This window comes from Eschscholzia californica, unplaced genomic scaffold (genome assembly GCF_041429995.1).
Source record: "Eschscholzia californica isolate CP2 unplaced genomic scaffold, dmEscCali1.0.p SCAF_3, whole genome shotgun sequence".
NCBI lineage: Eukaryota > Viridiplantae > Streptophyta > Magnoliopsida > Ranunculales > Papaveraceae > Eschscholzia > Eschscholzia californica.
In genome coordinates, this window is record NW_028238420.1 from 34402513 (window position 1) to 34415991 (window position 13479).

Genomic DNA, 13479 nt, shown 5'->3' on the forward strand with positions numbered 1-13479 from the left:
ATTATGTGTGTTGTTGATTTCTTTTCCTTAGTGACGAACTATATGTAGTCGTCGTCGTGTGTCGTTAGGCGCTCAGCCCTTTTGTTCGGACGACACGCGTCAGATATATGTTGTTTGTAGAGTTGACTTCTTGTATTTTGATGGTTCAGGTGAACCCACTGGATTTCTTTGAGACTCTTCCTTTAAGGATATATTGTTATGGTTATGTACTTGTTTTTCTTCTTAGTTGAGTGGTTGTGATACCAACTTATGTAGGGAAGACGACTAGCGCCTTATTGCGTTTAGGTGTCGGCCAACAACTTACTGTCTTATCTTGGACGGATTACCAATCCTCACTTATACAAGTGATACGGCCAGCACCTTACTGTGTTCAGGTGACGGCTAGCACCTTACTGTGTTCAGGTGACGGCTAGCACCTTACTGTGTTCAGGTGACGGCTAGCAACTTACTGTCGTCCTAACTTAAATGGATTATGAATCCTAGCTTACATACGGGATACGGCCAGCGCCTTACTGTGTTCAGGTGACGACTAGCAGCTCGGGCAGCGCCTTACTGTGTTCAGGTGACGGCTAGCAGCTTGTTGTCCCAACTTGAATGGATTACAAATCCTACTTCTATACGGGATACGGCCAGCACCTTACTGTGTTCAGGTGACGGCTAGCAGCTTGTTGTCCCATCTTGGATGGGTTACGAATCGTCTAGCGACCTACTGTTCCTCTTCAGACAAGTAATTAGATGACATCGATATTGATAAAATTTGCACACAAGTAAGTACTGGATAAATACTTGAGATTTTATTTCTAGATTTTTGTTTACATTGGAAGTGATAACTTAGATTTAAAGAACATTACATTGAACTTGAGGAATAAGTGCAGGACTTTGTTCCTTTTAAATTAATTTTGATGAACAGTATGTTGAACTCGTTGTTGTCAAATGAAGAAGTGTTCGTCATTCAACTTAGGTGCCTGGTGATTTTAGTTGCCTGTTGGACAGGTGAGGGTTGTTTAACCCGTATTGTTCTTGAGTTTCTTCATAGTCTTCTTATAATATCCTCATGCCCCCCAGTCGAAGTGCGGAACTCTTCTGGTGGTTTGGACTTCGACTCTGACGTCCAGCCTCTTATTGTTTTTGCTACTTTGTTGTGTCTTGGAGACAATTCCTGTCATCATACGTAGATAGTGAGGGGTGGTTGTTGGCGTAACCCTCCGACGCCCAAGTCAGTAGGTGATCTTTTGGAAAAAAGGCAAAATAGGAGAAGTTTCAAGGTTAGAAGTAGTACCTTCGTAAGTGAATGGCATTCCAGCTATTGACTATGTTTAGGCCATCTTTTGATTGAAGTTTGTAAGCTCCTTGTCCCACTACCTTGGTAATGAGGTATGGGCCCTCCCAAGTAGGGGCTAACTTGCCAACTCCTGTTTCCTTAGTATTTTGAAATACTTTCCTCAGAACCCAGTCGCCAACTTTGAATGTACGAACCCTGACGTTCTTGTTGTAATGTTTGGCTGCTTTTTGTTGGTATGCGGCATTCCTGATTGCCGCCATGTCCCTTACCTCGTCTACCGTATCCAGGTTATGGTTAAGTAGTTCCCAATTGCTCTCTTCTGTGGTCCACTGGTATCGGGCAGAGGGAACTCCTGTTTCAGCTGGTATTACCGTCTCACAACCGTATGCAAGGGAGAATGGGGTTTCCCCAGTTGGGGTCTTTGAAGTGGTTCTGTATGACCACAACACTCCTGGTAGTTCATCTGCCCATGCCCCTTTAGCTTTCTTGAGTCGTTTTTTCAGTGAGTTCATTATCGTTTTGTTTGACGATTCTGCTTGCCCATTAGATTGAGGGTATCTGGGAGTCGAAAAACTTAGTTTGATTCCCCACTCCTTGCAGAAGTCTTGGAAATCAAAGCTGATAAACTGTGAACCATTGTCTATGACAATCTCCTTGGGAACTCCAAACCTGCAAATGACATGTTTCCAAACAAAACTTGTTACCTCGCGGTCTCTGATTTGGTGGTAGGCTTCGGCTTCCACCCACTTGGTGAAGTAGTCTGTGACAGCAAGCATGTAGACTCTCTGGCCTGGGGCCGTTGGTAGTTTGCCTACTATATCCATCCCCCATTTCATGAAAGGCCATGGGGATAGAATTGAACTTAGCTTCTCTGGAGGGAGGTGGGAAGTTTGGGCGAACCTCTGGCAGCTGTCGCAACGTATAGCATAGTCAAGAGAGTCTGCTCTCATAGTCGGCCAGTAGTAACCTGCAGTCAGTGCTCTGTTGGCCAGGCTGCGACCACCAGAGTGGTTACCGCATTCCCCCTCATGTAATTCCTTGAGGACATACTTGGATTCCTCTTGGGTGATGCATTTCAAGTAAGGCCCAGAGTATGATCTCTTAAGGAGCTGGCCGTCCATGATGCAAAACCTTGCAGCTTTGACTTTGAGTCTTCTAGCTTCATTTCGATCCTGTGGCAACTCGTCGTTAGTTAAGTACCTGATTATTGGTGTCATCCAAGTCTCTTCTGCATCTGTAACCGCTACCTCTGAAGGCTTTGTTTTCCATACTGCCGGCCACTGAAGTAGCGTTAGGGGGATTGTTTGTGCATCCTTGGTTAGAATTGATGACCCTAAATTGGCTAAGGCATCAGCGTGCCCATTCTCGAGCCTGGGTACCTGTTCAAAACTAACATCGGTGAACTGACTTTGCAGTTCTTTTACATGCGTGATGAGACATGAAAATGTCCCATCTGAATCTCTTAACTCTGGTTAGTTAGTCCATTTCGAGCAGTTACTCTCATGAATTACTTGTTTCTCTTTCTCAGGGGTCTCTTACGGAGTTTAATGTGAAAGACGGATAAAACTGGGAGAAAGGCATACAAAAGGGCATTTTGGTAATTTGGAGATTAGTGTAGTCTGGTGATTAGGCCAATTTTAGTGCTCATGTGAAAGTAGAGTCCAACACGAATCCGACGGCGAAAGCGGAAGTGAAATCGGAATCCGAGTGCGAAAATTATATCGAGTCAAAGTTTTGGTCAAAAATGGGTCAAGTTGGAGCTTTTCAGTGCCACGTGGCGGCAACCTGACGATGAGGGACACACTCTCGGTACACCAGTGGGCAGAAGAGACATTTTTGGGAGTCAGACCTGGCTTTGATTCAGTGCATTGCGTTGGAAATACTTCGGTGTTCCCCGAACGATCCAGTGATCCCATTTTGCAACACGTACCCGATCGGACGGCTGTTGTTAGTTCCTTAACACATATACGTGATTGGTGGGAGAATCTTCCTTACTTTCTCTTTTCTTCCTTCCACGAACAGTAATGGTTGAAGAGATTTTCTCTCTTCTTTGAGATACCAAAACAGAGAAAGATTTTCTCTTATCCTTTCTCATATACACATGAGATTTTCAAAGGAAACAAGAGAAATATAGAAATAACCGAAATGGGAAATTCCTTTTGGAGTTTCCAGAGAACGTAGAGAGAGAGAGAAAGAGAAGGAAATAAATCCTATTATATGGAGAAACCATCTTCTAAATGGAAAGAAGATGAGACCGAGAGGAGGGAAAGAATCATTACTTGATAGAAGATGGGATTGATTGACAAAAGGTGTGGACGGTTTTGATTCTCGGCTATAACAACAGGGATCACTCCACGGTTATAAGGACATCTCGGCTTTGAACAAAGGGGGGGGATCTCGGATTAATCATTATCTCATCTCGGCTGGGATTGGAGGAAGCTCTCGAGCTCAACTTGACAGAAATACTAGAGAGAGAGAGAGTGATGTAGAGATCACAAAGCCGAGAGCTAGAGAGAGAAAGAGAGTTTGGAGAGTTAGAGTTTCTGTCTTTGTTTCTTATTCTTCTTCTAATCCTTCTCTTTGTGAGAGAGAGAAGATTAGTTAGAAAGAGTTAAGAGAGAGAGAGGCTACTGTATAGAGAGAGAGAGAGATTTTGAATTAATAAACCAAGCTTTTAAATCTATTCTTTCTTCTTATTTCTTTACTGTTTTAGTTAAAGAGAGAAAAAGAGAGTTATAGTATTGTTTTAGAGAGAGAAAGAGAAAGGTTAGAGTGAGAAATAAAGAGAAAACAGTAGAGAAAGAGAAAAAACAGTTGAGGAAAATAATTTTCTCACAGAGAAGTATTTTCCGAGAAGACGAGAAAACAATTTTCCTTAAGGGTCTGTTTGGCTGCACAGAGGAAAATCAGCGAGAAAAAGTTAAGTTTTCTTCCATTCTCTTTTATTATTCATATTTATTTAAATCTCGATCATGATTAGCTAAGACTCTCCATCTAGGGTTTTACGATGAAACCCATTTTTGATCTTTTAGAGATATAATTTTTATTGATTAACTCTTGATTAATGCTTCATAGTTTAATTCATTTTGGTTTGATAAATAGATTTTCTTTTCACTATTTATACTTTTCGATTTGATGCATCGTGCTTATGTTAAATCATTTGACGGTTCATACTTATTAATTGATAAATAGTAGTTTAGAGATTTATTTATTTAAAATAAAATGATTACATTGTTATGTTTTATTCGGTTTTAACGAAAACATCTCCCGGAATTAGGATAGTTCATTATCCGAAATTCTGAGTTATAAAAAAGAGAATTAACCATTTTAAGTATTTGTTTCTAAAAGTGATTTTATGTGGTGGAATCCTAAACTCTAGACTCCTCTCCCCATTTGAGTTCATTTTCATTCCCGTAATTTTATTTTAATATTTTATTATTTTATTTTAAAAACCAAAACCAAATCATTTTACAATCTTATTACTTCCTAATTTTAGAATAGGTTTAACTAGTCTCTGAGGAACGAACCGGACTTACCGGAATTATCACTTGACGCCCGTATACTTGCGGGTGGTGACCTATTTAGGAAACTTTCTAGGCCCATCAAGTTTTTGGCGCCGCTGCCGGGGACTAGTTTTTAAATTTATTCTAATTTTGGAAAGGTTCTATTTTTGGTAAGTTTTAAATTTTGGATACTTTGACTTGCTTCTCTGTTTTTGGTGTGCAGAACACTAAGGAGCTGAAGAGGAGGCGCAACAAGGAGGAGGACCTCAAAAGGAGAAATTTACAGTTTTTATTTTTTTTGTATTTATTTTGGTGAGAAAGAGAGACTTTAGACTTTCTAGTTTTTATTTTTGGATTAAAGTTTTGACCCTAAATTAGAGGGCTTTTAAATTGTAACCGAAAATCAAATGAAGCCTCGGGTTCGAACACTTGAGGGAAGAGTGGCCCGGGTCGTCTACAAAGGTCGTCGCCCGTCTTGAACGGGAGGTAATTTTTCTAATCACCCACGAATCCCCTGTTAGTGGGTACTTTTCTATAGGATCTTCGTAGTGCTTCCTCGGTTTTCGATTTCAAAAAAAAAAAAAAAAAAAAAAAAAAAAAAAAAAAAAAAATTTAAAGAGAGATGGATAGATCGTGGTCCCATCATGAAGAAGTTGTTGATTTGAAGTCGTCTGACTCGCTTAAGGACGATGAATCATGGTTGATAAATGTGTTAAATGAGACCATTGTCTCGCTTGACTTTGGTGAAGATATAAAATTCTTTAAGGGCCCTGAGTACATCGCGATCAAAGAGAGTATAGAAGGTTTATCTAAACTGACTTCTAGGGAGTGTGAGTCTGATATTAGGGTTTCTACATTGAAGGAACCCGAAGTACCTCTTTTAGAGAACCCTAGTTTAAGTCCGGGTGTCATTGATAATCATCTAGATTTCTTTGTATTTTGTCCCTCGAAACCATGTGTAGATTTTGAAACACTCACTCCCTCTGTCGATCATCCATATGAAGACCCATTCTATCCAATCAGTACTCTCTCTAGTGCGGTGCCAAACTTAACGACCTTATTGTCGTCTAAGTTTGGGGATTGCCCTTCTTACTTGATAGTCTCACTTAAACTATCACTAATTCACAAAAATGTGAGACTATCATTCACCGAATATTTTGTGTTTTGGGTGGACCCACAGATGTATCGAATATTGGTTTACAGTTAGTTACACTTCTGTAATCCAGTAGGTATAATTTTTTCCATTTTTCGAATCATCTGTTTCGTCTGGCTGAAGACGTTAAACTTAGCGCTTTCTGGGAGGCAACCCATGCTTAGGACTTCCGAATCAGGTAATATCTTTCCCTTCACCCTGTTATTTTTTTTTTTTTGCATAGTCTTTAAAACATTGAGGACAATGTTTGGTTTAAGTTTGGGGATAGGGGATTGAAATTTTGCTAAGTCCTTATTTCAAAAATTCAAAAAGGGTTTAAAATTTTTCAAAATTTCTAAATTTTTGGACTGAAAAAGTGAGTCTAGTTGTTTTTGTTCGTTAATGGTTATAGAGTCTAGTTGGTTGTACTATGCTTTTGCTAAAGGTTTTTCCACGAATTTCGAGTCTTGGAGTTGTATGTGCACTAGCCATGTGAGTGTTAGATAGGTGAAGAGTTGACTTTTCTGAGAGAACTTAATCGATCATTAGTGGAGACTTAACCTATGTGAGATTCTGAGCCTTTCTTTTTGTTTTGAGTGACCTCTTCTGCGTTAATTCTGAGTAGAATGAAGAGCTACTCAGCCTCGCAATATTGAAAGAAGAACTCATTTGATCTCTTGAGTTCAAATTTTACAACCACTAGGGATGTCATCAGGAAGTAAACCTTTCTCTTGTAGTCTGAGAAACTTGAAAACAGTGTCAACTAGAAGAAGATAGAAATCCATTTGTTAGAACCCTGAGAATAAGGCATGAAGCAAAGTATAGAGAATTTTACCCAAGGAAAGAGTAGTACCAAGAAAGTGGTTTTTGTATTATGAGTCCATTGAAAAAAAAAAAAAAAAAAAAAAAAAAAAAAAAAAAAAAAAAAAAAAAAAAAAAAAAAAAAAAAAAGAAGAAGAAGAAGAAAAAAAGAAAAAAAGTGTGTTTGTTTAGTTTAAGTGTTTATCCCTTGAATTAGTTCTTGAAGATTTGAAGACGTCGAGTTCTCAGGAGTTCTAGTCATATCCTCATTAGTGTCTATCGACCTCTAGGAAACATTGTTAGATAGTTGATCAGGTGAGAAGAGTTGGTTAGCTTCCCCATTCCATATTAGTGGTTGTTTCCTTTCTATGAGATCAGTCGTTCACGAAAAATTTAGTCCATCTTTTGTAATGTGTTGAGTTTTCCTTCATACTCATACTCGCGCATTGAGTGAGCCATTTCTGAGTGACTTTAATTTTCGAGTGTATGACCGTGAGGCAGTAGTCGAGGCGAAATGTATTGAGAAGGTAATCGAGGTCTTGTCTGTTTGGAACCGAAATGATACTCATATTGGCTGGTCACGTGCACTTTAGGTCTTTATTACTAGTGAAGGGATTTTTAGCATTTGTATGGTTTGGTTGACTTGGATTTCATTTCTATTAGCTTTCAAAAACGTTTCTACCGGCTCAACATTTTTAGTCCATATCATATTTAGACCCTTCTGCATTTTTGAAAATTTTGAATTTTGTGGGTATATTCACTGCAAACCCTCACGAGACAAAACTCGTCCTCTAGGGTAACCTAGAGGTTTAACGGCTTGTTGCACGTGCTAAGTGCAATCGTGATTCCCTACGAAAGTGGCGAAATGGGTTTAGTTTTATTTTTCTGTTTTGCTCGAGGACTAGCAAAATCTAAGTTTGGGGATGTTTGATGAGACATGAAAATGTCCCATCTGAATCTCTTAACTCGGGTTAGTTAGTCCATTTCGAGCAGTTACTCTCATGAATTACTTGTTTCTCTTTCTCAGGGGTCTCTTACGGAGTTTAATGTGAAAGACGGATAAAACTGGGAGAAAGGCATACAAAAGGGCATTTTGGTAATTTGGAGATTATTGTAGTCTGGTGATTAGGCCAATTTTAGTGCTCATGTTAAAGTAGAGTCCAACACGAATCCGACGGCGAAAGCGGAAGTGAAATCGGAATCCGAGTGCGAAAATTATATCGAGTCAAAGTTTTGGTCAAAAATGGGTCAAGTTGGAGCTTTTCAGTGCCACGTGGCGGCAACCTGACGATGAGGGACACACTCTCGGTACACCAGTGGGCAGAAGAGACATTTTTGGGAGTCAGACCTGGCTTTGATTCAGTGCATTGCGTTGGAAATACTTCGGTGTTCCCCGAACGATCCAGTGATCCCATTTTGCAACACGTACCCGATCGGACGGCTGTTGTTAGTTCCTTAACACATATACGTGATTGGTGGGAGAATCTTCCTTACTTTCTCTTTTCTTCCTTCCACGAACAGTAATGGTTGAAGAGATTTTCTCTCTTCTTTGAGATACCAAAACAGAGAAAGATTTTCTCTTATCCTTTCTCATATACACATGAGATTTTCAAAGGAAACAAGAGAAATATAGAAATAACCGAAATGGGAAATTCCTTTTGGAGTTTCCAGAGAACGTAGAGAGAGAGAGAAAGAGAAGGAAATAAATCCTATTATATGGAGAAACCATCTTCTAAATGGAAAGAAGATGAGACCGAGAGGAGGGAAAGAATCATTACTTGATAGAAGATGGGATTGATTGACAAAAGGTGTGGACGGTTTTGATTCTCGGCTATAACAACAGGGATCACTCCACGGTTATAAGGACATCTCGGCTTTGAACAAAGGGGGGGGATCTCGGATTAATCATTATCTCATCTCGGCTGGGATTGGAGGAAGCTCTCGAGCTCAACTTGACAGAAATACTAGAGAGAGAGAGAGTGATGTAGAGATCACAAAGCCGAGAGCTAGAGAGAGAAAGAGAGTTTGGAGAGTTAGAGTTTCTGTCTTTGTTTCTTATTCTTCTTCTAATCCTTCTCTTTGTGAGAGAGAGAAGATTAGTTAGAAAGAGTTAAGAGAGAGAGAGGCTACTGTATAGAGAGAGAGAGAGAGAGATTTTGAATTAATAAACCAAGCTTTTAAATCTATTCTTTCTTCTTATTTCTTTACTGTTTTAGTTAAAGAGAGAAAAAGAGAGTTATAGTATTGTTTTAGAGAGAGAAAGAGAAAGGTTAGAGTGAGAAATAAAGAGAAAACAGTAGAGAAAGAGAAAAAAACAGTTGAGGAAAATAATTTTCTCACAGAGAAGTATTTTCCGAGAAGACGAGAAAACAATTTTCCTTAAGGGTCTGTTTGGCTGCACAGAGGAAAATCAGCGAGAAAAAGTTAAGTTTTCTTCCATTCTCTTTTATTATTCATATTTATTTAAATCTCGATCATGATTAGCTAAGACTCTCCATCTAGGGTTTTACGATGAAACCCATTTTTGATCTTTTAGAGATATAATTTTTATTGATTAACTCTTGATTAATGCTTCATAGTTTAATTCATTTTGGTTTGATAAATAGATTTTCTTTTCACTATTTATACTTTTCGATTTGATGCATCGTGCTTATGTTAAATCATTTGACGGTTCATACTTATTAATTGATAAATAGTAGTTTAGAGATTTATTTATTTAAAATAAAATGATTACATTGTTATGTTTTATTCGGTTTTAACGAAAACATCTCCCGGAATTAGGATAGTTCATTATCCGAAATTCTGAGTTATAAAAAAGAGAATTAACCATTTTAAGTATTTGTTTCTAAAAGTGATTTTATGTGGTGGAATCCTAAACTCTAGACTCCTCTCCCCATTTGAGTTCATTTTCATTCCCGTAATTTTATTTTAATATTTTATTATTTTATTTTAAAAACCAAAACCAAATCATTTTATAATCTTATTACTTCCTAATTTTAGAATAGGTTTAACTAGTCTCTGAGGAACGAACCGGACTTACCGGAATTATCACTTGACGCCCGTATACTTGCGGGTGGTGACCTATTTAGGAAACTTTCTAGGCCCATCAATGCGACACATAGGCTTCCATCTAAACGTCTTTGGCTTGGTAGGTTCCTTGTAGCGATTAAGGACTCCCATCTCAAGTTTATCGCAAGTTTCCTTGTAGCGATTAAGGATTACGAGTTGGGAGTCTGATTTTATCGCAAGTTTCTGGACTCTCATCTCCTTTGCCAGGTTCATTCCTGCGATTAAGGCCTCGTACTCTGTTTCATTGTTGGTGGCTTTGAACCCACATCTTATTGCTTGTTGGATTAGGTCACCTTCTGGGAAAGTGAGAACAACACCAAGTCCTACTCCATTCATGTTGCTGGAACCATCTACTGATAAGGTCCATTTGAGTTGGCTATGTTCCTGTAGATGGAGCAATTCTCCTTGTGCCTGCACTAAGGTGTTAGGTGTAAAGTCAGCAATAAAATCAGACAGTACCTGAGATTTGATCGCTGTCCTTGGCTGGTAGCTGATGTCATGTTCGCTTAACTCCACTGCCCATTTGGTCAATCTCCCAGACAGCTCTGGTTTGTGAAGAATATTTTTCATTGGGAAAGTTGTAACCACCACAATTGGGTGGCATTGAAAGTAAGGTCTCAGCTTCCTGGCTGCAGTAACAAGGGCAAGGGCTAGCTTCTCTAGTTGGCTGTATCGAGTTTCAGCATCGAGCAATGACTTGCTTGTGTAGTAGACATGCAGCTGTTTACCGTCTTCCTCATGAACGAGTACTGCACTTACCGCTGTCTCTGAAACAGCAAGGTATATGAACAATTTCTCTCCATCTTTTAGTTTGGAGAGCAAAGGTGGAGAAGTGAGGTATCTCTTCAGCTGTTGTAGAGCTTCTTCACAGGCAGGTGTCCACTCGAAATTTTTCCCCTTTCGCAGAGTGGTGAAGAACAAGTAGCATCTCTTGGAAGACTTAGAAATGAATCGGCTAAGTGCCGCCACTCTACCTGCAAGCTTCTGGACGTCCTTGATGCATTTCGGGGAAGGAATACCCATCACGGAATTGATCTGATCTGGGTTGGCTTCGATCCCCCTTTGAGTCACCATATAACCTAAAAATTTTCCAGAGGACACACCGAAAGAACACTTAGCAGGGTTTAGTTTCATATTATACCTCCTGAGTACCTCAAATGCTTGTTTGAGGTGTTCCAAGTGTTGCTCTGCTACTAAGGACTTGACCAGCATATCATCGATGTAGACCTCCATAGTGTCGCCTAGCATGTTGGCGAACATTTTGTTTACGAGCCTCTGGTAGGTGGCACCTGCATTTTTTAGTCCAAAAGGCATGACTTTGTAACAGAATATACCTCTCTCCGTGACGAAGGCGGTTTTCTCCTGGTCGTTTGGATGCATAAGGATCTGATTGTAGCCCGAGAATGCATCCATGAAGCTCAAGAGTTCATGTCCGCCTGTGGCGTCTACTAGCATGTCGATGTGAGGTAGTGGGAAGGAATCCTTCGGGCATGCTTTGTTCAAGTCTGTAAAGTCAATACATACCCTCCACTTACCATTCTTTTTTTTTACCACTACCACATTAGCGGCCAATCTGGATAGTGCACTTCTCTTACTGATCCGATGTTGAGTAGCTTCTGGATCTCCTCGTTGACCACCTTGTTGCGTTCTGGTGCGAATTTCCTTCTTTTCTGTCTGACCGGGGTATGGGAAGGGTCTACTTGTAATTCATGAACTATTATAGAGGGGTATATCCCTGTCATATCTGCATGAGACCAAGCAAAACAATCAGAATTAATGGTTAGGAATTCAATGAGCTTTTCTCTGAGAGTAGGAGGTAGTTGTGCTCCAATTTGGACTTTGTGCTCTGGGATGTCGGGGTTAATTTGGACTTCGTCTAACTCCTCCATGTTCGGTTGGTTGAGGTTTGAGTTGAGGGGCACTTTGTTCTGTAATTGCTACAAGGGCTTCTTGGGAGCCTTCATTGTGTTCTTGTAGCAGTTCCTGGAAGCTCCTTGGTCTCCTTTGATTTCCCGTACTCCCCAAGGTGTTGGAAACCTCAATACTTGGTGGTATGTTGATGGTACTGCCCTCATCTCATGGATCCAAGGCCTTCCAAGGATCATGTTATAAGCTGATGGGCAGTCCAGTACCACAAAAATGGTGCTAAGGTTAATTCCTCCTGCATATACCGGTAGCACGATTTCTCCCAAGGTATACTTCTGTTCTCCACTAAATCCTATAAGGACAGTAGAACGTCGGCAGATGCTCGATTCTTCTAGTCCCATTCCTAGCAAGGCATGAAGAAACAAGACATTAGTGGAGGATCCGTTATCAATTAGTATGCGTTTAACTAACACATTCGCAATAGTGAGAGAGAGGACAAAAGCGTCATGATGAGGGTTGACGAGCCCTGAGACTTCGTTGTCAACGAAGCTGATGGTTTGGTTGGTGAAAGTTTGGGTTGACGCCTCTGTTGAGTGGGCAGTTGGATTGGCTGTGATTCGTGCACTTCTTTTGGCTGCCGAGTGGCTTACTCCACTCACTTCCGAGCCTCCTATGATCATGATGCAAGTCAATGTTGGAATCGGCTCCTCTGGCTCTTTGGGTCGGGCATCTGCTTGGGACATGGTTTTCTTGCCTTTATCTGTCAGTAAGTCGGTGAGGTGACCCCTCTTTAGGAGCTCAGCAACTTCAAGCCTGAGGGCAATGCAATCTGCAGTAGCGTGCCCATGGTCCGAGTGGAATTCACACCATTTGGAAGTATCCCTCTTGTCGCTTGGCATCTTTGTCTTCCCTGGCCACCTTACCGTGCTACCCATCCTCTTCATTACAGCAATCACCTCACTTGGTTCAATGTTGAGGTTGTATTCTGGAATCTTGGTACGGATGGGTCCTTGAGGTTTCTCGTTTTGACGATTAGGTGGAGGGTTGAATGGCCTCCTGTTGGGTACGGATCATTGCTCCTGGCTTCTGACCGTCATTCGTATCTTCTGGAGTGACGGTCTCTTGACCTATCTTCTTGTGAATAGTATCTGTTCCTGTGGGCTTCGTCTTCTTCCCACCTAATTTCAACCCAGGCTCTGGAAAGGACATCCTCCATTGTTGTGCAATTGAACTAGGTGAGTTCTTTGTACAACTCCCCATCTGGCAGTAAACCTTTCCTGAATGTATCAACTGCTGTCTCCTGGTTGCAGTAAGGAATTGACACCTTCTCCCGATTAAATCTTCCCACATACTCTCTGAGTGGTTCACCTCTTCGTTGTTGGATTCGGTAGAGATCACCAGAGAGTTTCTCGAGCTTCTTACTGCTTGCAAATTGCTCGACAAAGGTGTCTGTGAGCTGGGCAAATGAAGCAATTGAGTTATGGAGGAGGTTGGTGTACCATTGCAGAGCTGGGCCAATCAGACTAGACCCAAAACTCTTGCACATACACGCTTCCCGCAAGTCCCTTGGAATCGCAGCAGTAAACATCCTCTGTTTGTAAGAGGCTATGTGATCGTCCGGATCAGAGGTGCCGTCATACATCTTCATGTTGGGAAAAGTGAATTTTCTGGGCATCTCTACCAGAGCAATTGCATCGACGAACGGAGAATCGGCATAGCTTTGAGGAAGACTCTTCTTGAAGGAGGTCGGGACTCCTGGAATTCTAGTGATCAGGGCCTCCATTTCAGCTAGCCTCTTTGCTAAAGCTTGCTCTAAAGGGGTACAT